General features: G+C 41.9%; 1 pseudogene across 1 annotated transcript; it reads right to left on the bottom strand.

Moving 5' to 3' along the window:
- Positions 1-4,179: 4,179 nt before the first annotated feature.
- On the bottom strand, positions 4,180-11,018 carry LOC146344569 (uncharacterized; annotated as a pseudogene). Its single transcript, XR_014792261.1, has one exon. The product of XR_014792261.1 is annotated as an uncharacterized LOC146344569 (transcript).
- Between the last annotated feature and the right edge of the window lie 2,067 nt (positions 11,019-13,085).

The raw sequence follows: 13,085 nt of genomic DNA, 5'->3' as shown, positions 1-13,085 counted from the left end.
TGACAGAAGGCAAACTCTTTTTCTCTCCCCTCCCCCCACTGCCAGTCAACTCATTCCCCTATACCTTTTTCTCTCTCTTTATCACCACCGTTGCACTCTCTCTCACCCTGGCTCACCACCCATGGACATATGCACATGTGCACTCTCTCTCTCTCTCTCTCTCTCTCTCTCTCTCACACACACACACACACACACACCCATATGCCCTTGTCCATACATCCTCAGTTCACACAAAAGCACCCCAAATATCCATCATGTATTTATGTATGCATGCACACATGTCCTTCCCTTCCTCACTGCAAGCACATGAAAACCACACTCTTTCAGAATCTCTGAAAAAAGCACCACTAAACGCTCTCTCCCTTTCTTACACACATGCCGCTCCCATCCATTCAGACATATAAGCACACCACCTTTCCTAGCCACCCTGCCCATCCCCCGGCTCCGAGCTGGCTCCCCAGCCCCCACTGGCTTCCTGCTGCTCTCCCTCCCCACTTCCTGCTGGTTTCCCTGACACCCACCTCTAAGCTGGCTTACTCCTGCTGCTATTTTTACCCCCCCCCCCCGGCCCAGCTTACTAGACAGAAGTGACAGGAGTCCCTTTTTCTTTCCCACCTTTTCCTTGGTGGCTGGGTGCACTGCAAACGAAAGCATTAGCCTGCAGCTGCCTGCATCGTCATTTGCTAAGAATGTCTAAACATGAAACCATTAAATTTGAAATTATAGAATTCCAGGTTGAATTTCCTAGATGTAGAAATCACAGTTAAGAATGGGCCTTTCTCTACAGATTTTTACTGGGGAAAAATACAGATGTGAATTCTTTCTTGAAGTATGACAGTTACCATCCTGTTCATACACAATCTGCCTTATTCACAGATGCTTAGACTGTGAAGAAACTGCTGTAGCACACACGATTTCCATAAACAAAAAGATTTCCAAAAGAAATACTGATAACTCAGCAGGAGAGGATATTCACTGAAACTGTTAAGGGGCCATATATAGGACCCTGAATAGTAGCAGAAGTGAGTTCTTACTACCCAAGACTGAACAGAGGACAGAAAGAATGGTGGTGGTCCTGTAACATATGATGGACATACCACTAAAAATCGTGGTATTATCCATAGATATTGGTACCCTTTGAAAGAAATACTTGGTTGTCAGGGTGGTCCCATGCTTGCATACAAACAGAACCTTAGAGGTACGTTGGTGCACAGTACTTGCAGGCCCAAGCCCACATTGGCTGACAGAACTCTTTTAGGTGAAGAAATAAAAGCCAATTTTTCCTGTGTTCATTGCAGTGTATGTACTACTTTCCACACAGGCAAGAGTTTTATTAAACCTATAGGTAATACACAATATTTCTATCAAGGTTTCTTTAACTGTAATATCAAAGAAGGTATACATGCTATCATATGCCCTTGTAAAAATGTATATGTGGGAATGATAACAAGAGCTACACAAGTTAGGATTTGTGAACAAAAGCTGCATGAGAAACCAGAGGATGCAAGCCCCTCTTGTTCAGCATGTCCTTGAATGTAGACATAATCTGAAAGATTTGTTCTGCTGTTTGGAAAAGGCAGCAGCTGCATTGTGAACTTTTACAGAAGGAATTGTATTGGATCTGTATCTTGAAGACTAAATCTCCAGGACCTAGTATGAGATAAGTGTTGAACAGATTGGAAACAATTACTGCAGTGCTGTCAAATTTAATTTATATGTAAGTGGAAAATTGCCAAGGAATCTAATGCAGTCACATTTGACTTCAAAAGAGGAAACTTCTAAAAATGAAGGAACTAGTAAAAAGGAAGTTGAAAGGGAAAATCAAGAGGGTTAAATCTCTCCAGAGTACTTAAGGGTTATTCAAAACCACCACAACAGAAACCCAGAATGTATATTGCAGGTCAGGAAAAGTAGCATTAAGTCCAAGAGGTCACCAACATGGTTAATAAGCAGTGTCAAGGAAACTATTAAAAAAGGGTATCTTTCTTTAGAAAATGGAAGTCCTGCCCAAATGAGGAGAACAAAAAGGAACACAAACTTGCACAAAGGAAATGCAAGCAGACAATAAGAGATTTCAAAAAGCATTTTGAGGAGCATATCACTAGCAACATCAAGCTAAAATAAATCATTCTTTAAATATATCAGGATCAGGAAACTGGCTAAGGAGGCAGTTGGACTGTTGGATGACAATGGATTTAAAGGAGTACTAAAGGAGGATAAGGACACTGCAGAGAAGCTGAATGAATTCTTTGCGTCTGTCTTCTTGCAGAGTATGTAGGGGGAATACCAATGCCTGAGCTGATATTTTCAAGAAGAGAGTCTGAGGAACTGAGGCAAATAGTGGTTGCAAGATATGATCTTACTGACAAACTTTAAACAAACAAATCACCAGGTCCAGATGATATCCATCCAACTATCCATGAGAGAGTTCTTGCCGAATTCAAATATGAAATTGCTGATCTTCTGACAAAAATATGTAACTTGTCAGGATGGGAAAGTGGCCAATGTAATGCCAATGTTTTTAAAAGGGATCCAGGAAATTACTGGCTGGTTAGCTTAACATCTGTTCCAGGAAAACATTATTAAAGATACAATTATCCAGCACATAGAAGGACAAGCATTGCTGATGAAGAATCAACATGGCTTCTGTAAAGGTAAATCCTGTCTCACTAAGAGCACTTTAAAATTCTTTGACAATGTCAACAAGCATGAGGATAGGGTGGACATTTTTACTTAGACTTTCAAAAGGCTTTGACAAAGCCCCTCACCAAAGACTCGTAAGCAAACTTAGCAGTCATGGGATAAGAGGAGGTCCTCTTATGGATCAGTAACTAGTGAAAGAATAGAAAGCAGAGAGTAGGAATGGTCAGTTTTTGCAATGGAAAAATGTAAACAGTAGGGTCCCTCAAGGACATGTATTGTGCCTAGTGCTTTTAACTTGTACAGAAATGATCTGGAATTAGGGGCAGTGAGATGGCCAGGTTTGCTGATGACACCAAGATATTTAGGGTTGTTCAAACAAAGTACAGGAAAGAGCTCAAAAGAGATTTCTCCAAACTGGGAGAATGGGCAAATGCAGTTCAGTGTAGGCAAGTGTAAAGTGATACATACTGGGGCAAAAACTCCTAGCTGTAAGTGACTGGAAAAGAGATCTTGTGGTTGTGGTGGATAGCTTAATGAAAATGTCAACCTAGTGTGCAGCTCCTTGGAAAAAGGCAGATTCTATGCTGGGGATTATTAGGAAAAAAATCAAAAATAAAACTGCCAGTATTATAAAACTGCAACCACACTTGGAATCTTGTGCATTGTTCTGGTCACTGCACCTAAAAAAAAAACTCCATTGTAGAGTTGGAAAAGGTGCAGAAAATGGCAATTAAAGGGCTGGAGCAACTTTCCTTTGAGGAAAGGTTACAATGTTTGGGGCTCTTTAGCTTAGAAAAAAAGTAAGGAGGGGACGTGATAGAGGTGTATAAAATTATACATGGTGTGGAAGAAGTGGATAGGGAGATGTTTTTCTCCCTTTCTCATAATACCAGAAAACAAGGGTCATTGAATGAAGCTGAATGGTGGGAGATTCAAGACAGATAAAACATAGTACTTATTCACAGAGTACATAGTTGAACTATGGAATTCGCTATCACAATATGTAGTGATGGTTGCCAACTTCGACGGTTCTAAAAGGGTATTAGACCAGTTCGTGGAGGATAAGGCTATCAACAGCTACTAAGTCATTATGGGTATACATTACCTCCAGTAACAGAGGCAGCATGTCTCTGAATACCAGTTGCTAGGAAACATCAGCAGGGGGGTGCTGTTGCACTCATGTCCTGCTTTTGGGCTTCCCATAGGTATCTGGATGGCCACTGTGGGAACAGAATCCTTGACTAGATAGGCCTTAGGTTTGATCCAGCATGGTTCTTCTTATTGGGTATACATTTTAGAAATAAATTAGCACAAAATAATTCAAACTCATCCTGGAAATTTTATAGCAAAGCTTCAGCAAAATATCATGAAATTTGGAACAGGGAATAACCTTTTCATCTGCTGTGTATGTTAACAATATCAGTGGATGATAGTATGTAACTGGAGTCATGAAGGAATCACAAATGGTATTCTGTGGTTGCAAAGGTGTCTGTTTCAGTGCTGGCATTCAGTCAGTTGCCAGGAATGTGACAATACCAAGCTACTGTTTTATAGAGATGGTTTGGTGTATATTTAAATGTGCACTTGTTTGTTGTTTTTTGCTGGTACTGAACTGAAACCCAGGCTGCACAAGGTCAAAGCACTGCCAGACCCACAGTATACTTCAGTGGAGGAGAATTAAATATACTTACACTTTTTCAGGGAAGTTGTTGAGAGTCAAGTATAATATTTCAAAAATATGATTTTTAAATCCCTGTTGGGACCAAATTACAGCAATGTATTTTAACTGCAATGGGATACTTCTTATGGTGAAAAGCAGTTCTGAGAATGGGTGACTTTCAGTACTGAAGTGGCAGGAGAAGTGTTTGCTTAATCCCAGCAGTTTTCCTAAGCAACTCCTCTCAACAAAGCCATTCCCTCCCCACCCTCTGTCAGCCAAGGTTTGAGATGCATGTTGACCCTCACAAACATACATCTGAAATCCTACAGGAGAGTGCCATATATGTGCATGGCACTTTACAAAGAACAGACATGACAGGTTCTTACTCCAAAGGGCTTACAATCTATAATAGACACAGGGAAACAACAGAGGGAGAGGGAATTGAGGCTTGGGTAGACTGGGGAAGAATACATGGTAATTTCGGTTACATGTTCTTTGGTTTAATTACAACTGAATATGCAGTGGTATAGTGGTACATTTTGCAGAGCATGTGCTCATCATGGCAGCCCCCTGGCCACACCCCCTAGGAGAGTTCAAACATGTAGGCAGCTGTGTTGATCCATGTGATGTACCCCTCTCTCAGCTCCATCTGCCTCTGCTTTGGGACAGCTGTTCTCACTGTCCCCCAAGCTCCAGGCTCTAAATTCAATGGGTAAAAGAGACACTTAATATGCCTAATTGGTTCTCTTTACCCAACCAGGAGAAGTACCCAGGAAATATGAACACTATTGGTAGTGCAGAACGATGAACAAGACGTGGGATTTTGCAATTTAAAAACAAACAAATGAAAGTTTATTTAATACAAGAAATGTTATATCTTATAATTAATCACTCAGTTTTTGGTCTTACCTTGCTTCTTCTACTCTTTCTAACTCTTATTCTTACAACTCTACTATCTAGATGTAGCTTCATCAAATTCTATCTATCTGCTCCTGCTTTTTATAAACTCAGTCTCTACACACACACACATGCCTCTCTCACCTTTCACTCACTTTCTACTAAACAATTAACCTTAACTTACTTGAGTTCTATTTAACACCGAGAACACATAGAAAGATTAATATAGACTTCACATGGCAAGCATTGTGATTTTGTCACAACATCCCCCCTCCCATTTTCAAGCAGGGGATATTACTTGCCCCCCAAGTATTGATCCAGGGATTGAAAGGTGCAGGTGCAGATAAATGTGTTATGAGTCCAGCTCATATGATGAGTCTAAAACACTCTTGTCAAAATGTCCATTTTGCAGTCTTCTTTTCAGTGATGAAATCTCTGCAAAAGAAAAACCCTCTTCTCATAAAACATATCCCAGAACAAACAAACTTCAACAAACCCTCCACTCTCACACAGAGTCAGTGGAAGAGAAGGTATTGGCCCATGCAACAGAGTCCTTCTGGCCAAAGCCCTTTTGGTCAGGAACAAACCCTTACATGACAGGCACGTTGCAGACTTCTCTTCTGGACAGGTTGTCTGTGATGAGATTGTTTTTTTTGGTGACATGGTGAATCTTGGCTTGATACTCTTGACCAGCGCTGGAGAAGATGGTTGTGATTCTTCATGGTTTGCAGCCACATAAATGCTTTGTGGTCAGTCAGCATGGTGAATTTTTGGCCCCAGAGGTATGGCCTGACTTTGTCCAATGTCCGTACGATGGCTAGGCACTCCTTTTATATAGATGAGTAATTCTTTTCACAATCACTCATCTTGCGGCTGTAGTAAGCTATCGCATGATTGGTGCTTTCCTTTTCTTGCATGAGTACAGCTCTGATTCCTGCCTCTGATGCATCAGTTGCCAGAATGAATGGCTGGTCAAAATTGGGTGCAGTCAATACAGGTGCATTACTGAGAACTTGTTTTAATTTGTCAAAGGCTATTTGACATTGCTCAATCCAGGTCACTTTGTCAGGCTTCTGTTTTTTAGTGCGTTCATGCAATGGAGCTGCGATTTCTCTAAACTTGCTGATGAATCTCTGGTAGTAAGCCGCCAGCCCCACAAATGCCCTGACTTGTTTCTTTGTGGTGGGTATTGGCAAAGAAGCAATTGCTGCAACCTTGTTTTCTAATAGGGTAAATGTCTTGTTCCCCACCCAGTGACTTAGATAAATTACTTATGTCCTCAACTGGCACTTACCTGCTCTGTCAGTCTTGCTTCTCGATGGCAGACAGGACATTTTGAAGGTGTTGCAAATAAATGGCTGAAGATGGCTATATTGTCAATATAGCACAACTAGCCATGCTCCTCAGTACATTGTTCATAAGCCTCTGGAATGCCGAAGGACTATTCATCAATCTAAATGGGAGCACAGTAATCTTATAGAGTCCATCTGATGTTATAAATGCCGACTTGGCTCTGAACTCTTCTAGCTCTAGCTGCCAAAATCTTTTGCAGGAAATGATGGTGGCTGAGCTTAACAGACTAACAAGGTATCCATTTTGGTCACTGGATGTGCATCCATCGCTGTGATTTTTAAAAATTTTCTGTGGTTCACACAGAAGTGTATTGAACCATCAGCACAATGGGTGATGCCCAAGGGCTGTTTGATTCTTGAATCACCCCAATTTCTAATGTCTCCTTGACTTCCCTCTTGACATCTTGATAATACCCTCTTGTAAGCGATAGAATGTATAGGTGCATGATTAAATGTGTTTATAGCATGTTTGGCATTTGAACTAAAAAGGTATGCCAAGATCTCTACTATGGCATTTTTAATATCTTCAGAAATTTCCTCTGCCCATTTTATCTGCTGTACCTTTCCCTTCTCTTTACTTTCTGTAAGCAAATCTTGTTCAGCTTTTTGTTTATTAGAAAGGGGAAGGGGAGGTGATACACCGCAGCTTCCCTCTCATAGTAGGGTTTGATCATATTGATGTGTATAATCTTATTCTTCCCCCCACGCCAGTTACCTTGGTAATAACAGCTCAAATATTTTGGCCACCTAACGTGAAGAGAAAAGTCACTGGAAAAGACCCTGATGCTGGGAAAGATTGAAGGCAAAAGGAGAAGGGGACGGCAGAGGATGAGATGGCTAGATAGCATCACCGATGCAATGAATATGAACTTGAGCACACTCCGGGAGAGAGCGGAGGACAGGAAGGCCTGGCGTGCTATGGTCCATGGGGTCACGAAGAGTCGGACGTGCTTTAACGACTGAACAAGGGGCCTTTTAAAAAAATCTCAGACAGCGTAAGGCCTCTAACTGGCCTCTAATTTGTTGTGCTGTCTGAGCAGGAAAACCGTCACTTTATCACCAAACTCAAAACTTCTTAGCCTGGCCTTCTGGTCATTTCTGAGCTTTTGCTTGTTCTGTGCCTTTGTGAGATTGTGTTGTACCAACTCTGCTATCTCTGTCAGTCTCTGTTGAAGATCTAGCACATATTGAACTATATAGGTGCAGTTTTCTGAGAGTTCTCTCTCCCAGTTCCCTTTAAGAACTGCTAAGGGGCTCTTGACTCTCCCGCCAAACATAAGCTCAAATGGAGAGACCCCAGTAGATTCTTGGGGCACCTTGTGGTAAGCAAATGGCATGCATGAGAGACGTTTGTCCTGATCGTTTGGGTGGTCTACTAGGTATGATTTGATCATGCTCTTAAGTGTGCCATTAATCTCTCTACCAAACCATTCGTTTTGGGATGGTACGCTGCAGATGTTAGGTGCTTGATGGCACAGCACTTAAACAGGCACTTTACAACTTCTGACAGAAATACTGTCCCTATATCAGAGATTAATTCATGTGGGAACCCTAAACGTGTAAAGATCTTGAGCAATGCTACAGAAGTAGCATCCACACATCTCAGTGCCTCAGCATCTGAATCTCTCGTGGCAAAGTCTACCACTGTGAGAACGTATTTTTTCTCACTCTGTGTTGGCTTTGAAAATGGTCCAACAATATCTATGGCTACTCTATAGAAGGGTTGGCTAATTAAAGTCAAGGGATTTAAAGGAACTCTCAACTGTCTTTTTGCTTTCCCCACCTTCTGACAGACGTACAGGACTTGCAACAATTGGTGACGTCTTGCGCAATATTAGGTTAGCAGAAATTGGCTAGTAAATGCTGTCGTGTTTTGCCAATCCCTATATGTCAAGCTAGAGACTTCAGCTGATCTCTATATGGTTTAGAAACAACTAACTGCTTCTCAGCTTTGTAACTGTCTCCCCTGGTTGCAGGTAGCTATTTCTTATAACGCAGTCTCTTATCCTAAAAAAATTGCTGTCTTTGTGACTCACTGAACTGAGTCTCTCTTTCTACAGCTTGAGACTTCAAAAACTGCAGGCTAGGATCTGTTACAGTTGCTTGTCTAAACTCACTGTCAACCAATGAACTTGCCTTCCAGGTCAGAGATACAGCAGCTTCCTCAGGGCAGTCACTCTGGTTGCTAAGCCATGAGTCTGGCTGGGAGTTGGCCTCAATTGCTGTGACTACCACAGGGCAGGCCGCTCCTACTGTAGATGGCTGTGTGTAGGCCTTATCTTTTGGATTGGGCTTTCTGGCCTTAGTTTGTGATCTTGTGACTAAAAATACTTGTCTCTCAGATGTCATAATATCTTGGCCCAACACAAAGGGCTCACTCTGTTCAAAATTCACCACCACTTCATATGTTCCTTCAGATCTTCTCTATGACACAGTATCTCGTGCCAACGGAATCTGGGTATGTTTGCTTGTAACATCTTTGATAGTGAGATGTTTCAGAGGTAAAAGGTCTTCTTTATTAACCAGTTGATGGTTTATAAGAGACAAATCCACCCCCTTGTGTCTAAGACAGCTAAATAATCACTTCCATTTAACTTCTCGTTTGCTCTGTCTGTCTTATCAAGGTCTGGCACTTTTTCCCGCTTCAGTATGTGCCAGGATGAACCTTGGGTTTCTTTTACCTCAGGGGTGTTTTGAACTTGTTCTTGCTTAACTGGAGTAGGTTTGTCTTTCCTTTCTTCCAGTCTAGGGCAATTGGGCTTACTGTGACTCACTAAGCCACAATTATAACAACCTTTGTTTGTGTTCCCAAATAAAGGTTTTACTTGGTATCTTCTCTCAGGATTTTTAGAGGTTTTTTGATTTTTCTCATTATCAACTTCTCTCTTAAATCCTCCAGATGTACTCATATTTCAATTCTGGTAATCTTTATTTGTTCTATTAGTAAAATTAAATCCTCTGTTTAAAGCAAAACTATCAGCTAACTCAGCAGCATCTTTGACAGTTTTTGGATTTCAACCTAGAACCAAAAGTTTTATATCCTAAGGTAATTGATGAAAGACCTGATCCATAACTGTAAGTTCTTTCAGATCTTCTTTGGATTTCACACTGGCACTACTGATCTATTTCTCAAAATAGTCAGTAAGCTTATAACTAAACTCCACATAAGACTTACATGATGTTATTGTAGTGTTCTTAAACCTCTTTGTGAAAAATTCTGGGTTATATCTAAACTTTTGATATACAGCAGTCTTAAAGGTTTCAAAGTCTACTACTTCATCCACTGGAAAGCTATTATATACTTCAGACAAGTCCCTTTAAACAAACTAGGAATAAATCTCATATATTCATTGTGAGCTATATTCTACATTTGAGTAGCTTTTTCAAATATGGTGAAAAATACGAATGGATCTTCTTTAACCACATATGGGGTAAAATCCTTAGGGGATAATTTAGGTGGTCTGGCTTCTTCTTCAGTTCTCTCTTTATCCTCCCTCAACATTTATCTTTTCCCATCTCCATTTCCTTTTTTAACTGTCTATCTTTTTCTTGCTGTCTTAATTTCTTCAATTCAACCTTTCTATTTCTCTCTTTCCTTCTGTCTTAACTCTGCCTCAGTCTTATTTTTTTAAATCTCTCTCTCTCTCTCTGTGTGTGTTACATCTCTGCTTTCAGTTTTTCTTTCAAATTCCAAATACTGAGGTGACATTTCTATATGCACATGTCTTAGTGGATTTGCTTCAGCTTCTCCAGGACTCCTGCCTCTGAGGTGATCTATTCACATGATTTTTAACTCATCTACCGGTTTTCCCTCACATGGGACATTCAGACTCTTACATCTCTCTAAGAGTCCTTCCTTCTTCATGCTTAGAAACGCTATTTTTCCCCAGAGTTTTTTTTCACCCACATAATGTTACTACTTGGGTTTCTTTGAGACAGAATTGCCATTTTGTAACGCTACTGTACTTTCTTGTTACTTCCTGATTACAAAAATCTGTTCCCATTTTATTCAGCGATTTAAGAAATAAAGCCCTTTTATTTCAGATCCCTTCACTTCGGATCTCCCCACTCTGTCTCTACGTGAGGCGAAATAAAACAACCTTTTTTTGTATCCTGATGCTCCCACCACTTGTGACGTACCTCTCCCACAGGTCCGTCTGCCTCTGCTTTGGGACAGCTGGCCTCACTATGGATGTCAGAGAATTCCACGATGGATCTCGGTGAGGCCGAATGCCAGTGCATTCAGCCCCCTGAAATCCATCGCGGAACGGCCTGCCACCCCCTCCACGGATCCCCCCCTGGGACGAGACTTACCTGAGGCGGATGTTCCGGACAGCAGCGGCTCCAGCAGCGGCTTCGGCTGGTCTTCCCACTAGCCGCCGCCATTTGCAGTCTGGTCTTTTTCTCCCCCCCCCCCCATAGACGTGATAGGCTACGTAAAGACTTATGTAGCCTATCTCGTCTGGGTTAAAAAAACAACAAAAGCGTACACAAATGGCGGTGGCTATGGCCGCCGCCATTTGTGTTCCTTATTTTTTGCCGTCTTAGTCTACGTCAATATTTATGTAGACTAAGACGAAGAAAAGAAAGGGGAATGCAAATAGCACCCACTACGCTATTTGCGTTCCCCTTTCTTTTCTTCATCTTAGTCTACGTAAATATTGATGTGGACTAAGATGGCAAAAAATAAGGAACGCAAATGGCGGCGGCCATAGCCGCCACCATTTGCGTACGTGTTTTTTGTTTGTTTTTTACCCAGAGCCCTCCGCGGCCGGAAATCCGGCTGCGGACGGCCCTGGCCTGGGCCTGGCCGGCTGCTCCACAGAGCCGCCGCAGAGCACAGCCGGCCGTCGAGGATTCGGGGGGGGGGATCCAGATCGCCTCCCCCCCCCGTTGAGCATTCCGGGGGGAGGGACGGAACGCCCCCCCCCATGAACAGAATCCGCAAAAAGGTAAGTGACTTTTGTACATCCCTAGTCCTCACTGTCCCACAAGCTCCAGGCCCTAAATTCACTAGGTAAAAGAGACACTAATATGCCTAATTGGTTCTCGTTACCCAACCAGGAGAAGTACCGAGAAAATATTAACACTACTGGTAGTGCAGAATGATGAACAAGACTTTAAATAATTAAATAAGACTTTTATAATTTAAAAACAAACAAATTAAAGTTTACTTAATACAGGAGGTGTTATAACTTATAATTAATCACTCAGTTCTTGGTCTTACCCTGCCTATTCTACTTCTTCTAACTCCTATACTTACAACTCCACTATCTAGATGTAGCTTCATCAAACCCTATCTGTCTGTTCCTGCTTTTTATAAACTCATTCTACACACACACACACACGCACGCACGCCCCTCCCACCTTTCACTCACTTTCTACTAAACACTTAACCCTAACTTACTTGGGTTCTATTTAACACCGAGAACACATAGAAAGATTAATATAGACTCCACATGGCAAGCATTGTGATTTTGTCACAATCCATATTAAAACACCAGTTCTAGTAGTTTTCATCTTCTCCAGGAGCAGGTCTTTTGTAAAGCTAGTGGGTATTCATTGCCCATTCAAGACCAGGCCACCACAAAATACTTTGCATTACAACTTTGCTATCTAGCCATCTCATCCTCTGCCATCCCCTTTTCCTTTTGCCTTCAGTCTTTCCCAGCATCAGGGTCTTTTCCAGTGACTTTTCTCTTCGCATTAGGTGGCCAAAATATTTGAGCTTGAGCTTCAGCTTCAGCATCTGTCCTTCTAATGAGCAGTCAGGGTTGATTTCCTTTAGGATTGACTGATTTGACCTCCTTGCAGTCCAGGGGACTTGTAAGAGTCTTCTCCAGCACCACAGTTCGAAAGCATCAATTCTTCGGCGGCGCTCAGCCTTCCTTATAGTCCAGCTCTCACAGCCATACATTACTACTGGGAAAACCATAGCTTTGATTATGCGGACCTTTGCGGCAAGGTGATGTCTCTGCTTCTTACTATGCTGTCTAGGTTCGCCACAGCTATCCTCCCAAGGAGCAAGCGTCTTTTAATTTCATGGCTACAGTCACCGTCTGCGGTGATCTTGGAGCCCAAGAAAATAAAATCTCTCACTGCTTCCATTTCTTCCCCTTCTATATGCCAGGATGTGATGGGGCCAGATGCCATGAGCTTCATTTTTTTAATGTTGAGTTTCAAACCAGTGTTTGCACTCTCCTCTTTCACCCTCAACAAGAGGCTCTTTAGATCCTCTTCGCTTTTTGCCATTAGGGTGGTATCATCTGAGGTTGTTGATAATTCTCCTGGCAATCTTAATTCCGACCTGTGATTCATCCAACCCGGCGTTTCTCATGATGTACTCTGCATATAAGTTAAATAAGCAGGGCGACAATATGCAGCCTTGTTGTACTCCTTTCCCAATTTTGAACCAATCAGTTGTTCCATCTCTGGTTTTTACTGTAGCTTCTTGACCCTTGTACAGGTTTCTCAGGAGACAAGTAAGGTGGTCTGGTACTCCCATCTCTTTCAGAATTTGCCACAGTTTGTTG

Source organism: Heloderma suspectum, chromosome 5 (assembly GCF_057233095.1).
Source record: "Heloderma suspectum isolate Gila_16-S chromosome 5, 16-S_ref, whole genome shotgun sequence".
In the NCBI taxonomy this organism is placed as follows: Eukaryota; Metazoa; Chordata; class Lepidosauria; order Squamata; family Helodermatidae; genus Heloderma; species Heloderma suspectum.
Note: the sequence above shows the minus strand (reverse complement) of the source record. Positions and strands in the feature narration are given on the sequence as shown.